Raw genomic sequence first — 6615 nt, forward strand, 5'->3', positions numbered from 1 at the left:
CTAATAGAATCTAGTACACATTACAGCTTTCAGCAGCACATCCAACCTCCTTACGCATACTATGCCATTTGCTTTAACCAAAGAATACACACACACACACACACACACACACACACACACACACACACACACACACACACATATATATATATATATATATATATATATATATATATATATATATATATAAAGGTTTTTGCCACGGAGGAAAAAATGAAAGGCAAGAGAGCGAAGAACTTTCGTCTAGCACGACCCTTTACTCAGGCCTGGGTAAAGGGTCGCGCTAGACCGAAAGTTCTTCGCTCTCTTGCCTTTCATTCTCCGTGGCAAAACCTTTATTTATATATAGCATCACTTTTTATATACTCCGTGATCAAGTTTTTCGCATATATATATATATATATATATATATATATATATATATATATACATATATATTGTATATATGTATATATATATATATATATATATATAGTATATATATACATATATTTATATAAATTCACTATATATATTCTATGCTGAAACTGAGTGACGGGTGAGAGGGCTCTTTAACTGGGAAAATGTCTTCTCTCAAGGTTCAAATCTAAATATCTCTTTATATTCTTTCTGTCCTCATAATTACTACAATCTCTTTCAGATTATATCAGCTCTTTTCAGATTATATCTGGTTATCCAGTCACGTCAACTTCCTCCTCATTGTCCTGATGATCAAGAAGAGGTTGATATAACTGGGACTGGAATTAATTTTCAAGGCCAGTAGTGGGGAGCTGTTGGGGTCTTGTCAACCACCTGATTACGCTCGAACATGAGATGCATCAGCGGACAAATCATATTGAAATTCCAAGGGCAGGACTCTCTATCTCTTGGAACTTGCCCATGGTCTCAGGAGATTGGAGTCTTGGCTCTGTATGGCTTGCCCAACAAGATGGTTGGACTGGGAATGATTATTCGTTTAATTCTCACAGTTCCATCAAGCAAGTTTTGGCACACACTTTGATCACACTCACTATGCTGGTGTCATCCATCCAGTGTGGGTGAACACTTGGAGTTCACTTTTACTTTTGTCAGTGTGGATGTTTTTCACGAAATGCTCATGGCGTCTTCAAGATTGTCAGAATCTTTTATTTTAATCCTTTATTGATTTTTATGTCTAAAAGTAAAGATGTTTGTCCCCCTGGACCCCTCGATGACGTAGCACGTTAGATGACCTCTGAACTGATCTTGGATGTGAATATGCCTAGCATAGTAATTGGAAGCTGCTGGAAGAGACAGGAAGGTAGCTATACGGAAGAATCACAAAACTTTCTGGTGATAGAGTTGCCAGTACATTTCAGTACCTTAAGGTGAAAGGGGGTGTTTTGAGAGAACACCAACAGTAAAGGGCTTGACATTTATCGACGTGATCACTTGAGCACTTCTAACGCTTTCAAAACAAACCTCCCTCACAGAGATCGCCGGTCCCCAGTGTGGATAACTGCTAGAGCTGAAGAATAACAGTGACAATATTTCTTGTTTTGTAAATACTTGCAAAAAAAGACAGATACTAACCTTCAGGGAAAACTTAATAATTTTAATTGTAAGAGAATACCAGTACATAAATTCAAACCAGAGCCATTGCAGAAATGACTATACACCTTGCAATTGTGAATATATCAAACTAGGTGGCAAATGTTCATCTCGGAGCATGACACCTGCGCTTTAGCTACGTCAACAAATCTCTGGGTTTCTTCTTTCCTTACGAGATGATGAAGAGATGTGAGGGGTGACCACGATGTGTGGCAGGCTGCTTTCTATCGGCCACGAACAGTTCTCTCTCTCTCTCTCTCTCTCTCTCTCTCTCCTCTCTCTCTCGATGATTGACCGTCCATCCCATACCATGGTTATATACATACGAGACCTTCATCCTTCACTCAGGCAATGCGCTCCCGCCGCGCTCACAGTTTCGATTATGGATTTGATATCACTTACAGTTTCGATTACTGATTCGGAACCACTCGACCTATGGAAAAAAGCCTGCAAGGAACAAGGTGTCGTCTCGAACATTAATTCGCCGATTGCCCTTGATATTTGGAGGAAAATCCTCGAGGAACAGCTTCTATAATGCTTCATCTCTCACTCATTTTTTTTCATTTCTGGCCCAGTTGTTAAATTGGAGCCGAATGGCATGTTGCAGAGAAGAATCCTTCACCCATCACAGTTACGGGCTGCTTTAAAGCAAGAACCCATGCCAGTACAAAGCTGGCTTACTCTAACGATACGCTCCTTCACTCGCACACTGTGGCTTATTCCCTGCAATGCCTTTCGGCAGAATTTACGAATTTTGACCCAGCCGGGCAATCTGGAAATATCGTAGAACCTCCAAGAAAATCGTTGTCAACATGCTTTAAACAAACCACAAATTGATATAACCTCACTAACACTTTGATAATACACATTTCTGCAAACTAAACAAATGAACGAAACTGATTTAACTTTGTAAATGACTTCTGAACGTAATGGAAAATGACCGGGTCTTTACCCCCTTTGCATTTTGATTGGAGCTGCAAGAGAAAATGGTTAATAATGTTACAAACTTCTATACCTGATTTTGGCGACGGTTCCTACAAAACAGTAATTACTCCACCAACCAAAGAAAAGGAAAAGGTATATCATCCTGGTCCCTCTTCTCATAATTAAATCGACAGATTTCATGTACTGTCGGCCAACGAAGAATTGGCGTAGTTTCCTAATTCATTGTTCGTTATGGAAATATTGCCATATGCAGGTGCCAGATTATTTACTTAACAATAAATAATATTTCCTTTCAAAGGTGCTATACTTGAAATAAGTTACATTAGAATGGAGTAGACTTATTCAACGCATTAAAGATAATTATTTTGCAAAGTAAGGAAAATATATACCAATGGGTCCACGAATTCTAATTTTATTCTCAGCTCTAGCCTCGTGACACATAAGCATTTTGAAGTTGGCTTTGCTGCCGCTCGAGTCTTGACCCAACGTATCGTACTGCACTGGGGTGTTGCCCTTTCGTCTCCTACAGCCGATAAATACTACATTAAGGCGTTAACATTCTTTAATAACGATGTTTAATTAAACTAATTTTGTCCTTTGGTCAATAAAATAATTTGCATGACACATTTAGTGGGCCTAAATTTGACTTGTGAATTTCACACATGATTAGCCTATGTCTATTTTCAGCATTGTACTCTCTCGGATACGTAATGTGAAAAAATATTTAAATCGACAATATCTATATAAATCTGCTTTATTTGATTATTAGCGTTATTCTTTTTTTATTGGCCATGTTCTGCTTTTTTCTTATCCTTTTCATAATTGCTTAACATAATCTACTCAGACCTAGCTATTCAAAGTCAAAGAGCAATCATAAAAAATCAAACGAATATAATTCAGTCTTTTATTTTTTATCGAAATCCTTGCATTTCATCCTGTTTCATCTGGACACATTGGAAAGCCGTGGGAGTCAACTGACGAATACATTAAGAGAGGATTACTTTCATTAAAGCTTTCTTGGGTTGATCTTTCTGTAGCTATTTATTTCTTCTAAATATAAATTAATTAAAATTAGTTTTACGTGTGTGGCTAGACCTACTACCATAAGCATATTATAAGTAGCTGAAAGGATAAGAAATGTGAAAGGTGACGTTCTCGTTTAAGTCTGTTTCATAAGTTTTTTTTTTTTTAAGAAAAACCTACTGCTTTAATCAGGGGTTGCTCTTTGACAGCTACAACAATCATACAGGGTGTAACACGAGTGTATGCAAATATTGTGGGGAATGAAAGATGAAATAACTTTGAACAGAAAATATTTTATAAACATGCATTTTAAGGCTTCCGTTGTCGGTGCATTAGTGATGCTCTCACGCGATGCAGTTCGTAGCGAGAAGTCGGATCGAGTCGCCTGACATGTGGAAGAGAGCGGAGGTGGCGTATAGGAGGGATGGAGGGAATAGGCCGATGTTAATAAAGTATCTCCTAATAAAATGTATTTTTTAGGTTTTGAAAAAGAAAAAATGCATGCATCATTGAATCTATTTCCCTCCCTTTCCGTGGTGTTCACTGGCCACCGATAAAAAACACACACAAAAAAAGAGTAAGTGCTTATTCATTAGACTTATTCATTAGACACGTATCAAAGATTTCAAGTGTATTTTTTAAAATCTCTTCCTCTCCATCTAAAGTATTCATCAGACACGTCAGAGGCGTAGTCATGATTCCTGGTTCAGCAATATCAGGACGAGGCACTAGAATTCAAAATTCACAAATGAATGTTGCTCAGCAACATTTACACTACTGTATTGTCTTGATTTCTTGTGGTGCTTCGAGGAGTTCCACCTCTAGGCCCATGTTCTAAACTTTGCCGTTCTCTAAACAATTTGATTCATCTATGAATGATTCTCTCCGGTATAGTAAGCTTTCTTGATATCTCGCCAACAGGAACTTGCACCAAATGCAGTGCAATAATTGGCTCTCACTCAACGAAGGATGTTTCTTAGACGAATAAATGACACATTGACATTAGATTCCCGTGCACATAACGACATCAAAAGCAATAGTGAGGTCGCACTGGTTCACACTAAGTTATCATTTTTTTTTCTTTTTTTAAAATTTGATACCATTTTGTGAGTTTCCAATGTTTTCTGTAAAATTTAACAAATGGAATCGTTAGACTACCTTCAACTTAATAATGAAATGATAATGTAAGGACTATGTTTATGAGATACTACTAGTAATAAGTGTCTCCTATCTATTTGGTAATGTACATCAGTGGTTGTGATATGACGTTTTTTTATCACTTCGTTTCGTTCACGTCAATTTTGCTATATGGAAAATAGTTTGACACAATAACATAACATGATGTTCTAAAGCTATCAGTGACTGTTTTCAACGTCATTACATAAGATTTCTTCCATCTTATAAAGGAAAAATAGATAACTAAGACATGAATCGTGCGTCAGGAAGGTGAACAAAAAATTATGAAACTCTGCCACCAGTTGTTTGGCCGACAGTACTTTCATCCTAGAAACCAGCAAAAGAGTTTGCTAATAATCCAGCAACTCAAATAACTCTGGTGTATGCAACATAGAAAATAGTTGCAGGAATCCACCAGCCCCCTCCCTCAACAAGTTGCATAGGAAAAGGAGATTCTAAGATTATTTTTGAAAATGGAATTGCCTGGGTCCAGGATAAAATATGAAGAACTAAAGGTTGTAATCTACGAAGATTTAGCTTTATCCACATGTTTACAGGAGACCACTTTAGACAACCATACCCTCAGATCTGTCCTAGGGAATGAATGTATCAATAACATGAGTCGGGTGCCCATTTAGGGAATCGCGGCAGAAGACCTCAATACTTTCGTCACGATAGTCCTCAGATAGCATTGAACCTGGCCACTCCTCATCAGCACTCAGCCATTTTATTACTCGGCCACGTGACTAGTAGACATCCTCTGTGGGAAGATGCTTTGGCTTATACAAAAGGCAATCTCGTGCATAGCTGACAGAGAATGTAACCATTGGATTACTAGATATATGGAGGTGAACCTATGTATTTCCGCATAAAGAACAGTTATCTTGCCACTCACTGACTTTGCTTTTACATCTCATAAATCAGGAGCTTCTCCAGGATGGTATGAAAGCCAGAAAAGAACAGATGGCACCTAACTTTGCATCAGCAAAGGAAGAGTCTTACAATTTCCTTTTTATACGAATAAGTTTGATTCAGCCTTTGCAACATCCAATGACACAGCTCCCGGCCCAGATGAAAGATAAAACATGTACTACATACCAAAGATCACAAAAACTAGTTTTTCTTTCTTTTTTAACGTCTCATTAACCTAATATGGCGTAGGAGCAATTACTCAACTTCCCAGGAACTTACTATCTATTTAACATTTTCAAAACCTAAGAAAAATCAATATTTAGTGCCAAGTGACAGGTCTATTGCACTGACACCTTAGGTGTTCAGAGATGATCACGGAGAAGATGGTTGTCAAAGTATGAATGAGATGGATCATTCCCTCTTTTGTGTAGTTCCCCCAGTACCGTTTCTTTTTTTCAGGTTCGAGATGGGATGAAATCTTTCATTTACTGTAACATTCTAGAACTTTAGTCGTTGATTTCATAGAGACGCTTATTTTTGAAAATTTCATCGTTTAGTAACATATTAGTAGAAATTCTCACACATCTTATTCACTTAAAAGCATATGAATTATGATTTTTAGAGTTCTAAACAATCTATTCAAGATATTTCCAGGTTGAGCTGAGCAAGAACACGTGATGTCTACTCTGTGCGGGAGTGAGGATGGGTGTCTGCGCCAGAATTTTCGAGAGCGGGGGGCGATCACATAAACAGCGGGCAGCGGTTGGAGAATGCATATTTTAAAGACATAAAGTAAACGAGACAGGAGGCAAAACAAGACCAAGAAGGCAAGTCTCATGTCCGCAGTCGTCTCACGCATAATGAAAGATAACAGTAGTACTTTCTTTCAGTTCAGAGCAATTTTGATTCAGGAGAGGAGCCGTTCTGAGGCTAATCCTTAACATTATGTTTCCTCATTTACTGTAATTAAGAATTTAAAGCCATTGGTCA

The sequence above is a fragment of the Macrobrachium nipponense genome, chromosome 20 (genome assembly GCF_015104395.2).
Source record: "Macrobrachium nipponense isolate FS-2020 chromosome 20, ASM1510439v2, whole genome shotgun sequence".
Taxonomy (NCBI): Eukaryota; Metazoa; Arthropoda; class Malacostraca; order Decapoda; family Palaemonidae; genus Macrobrachium; species Macrobrachium nipponense.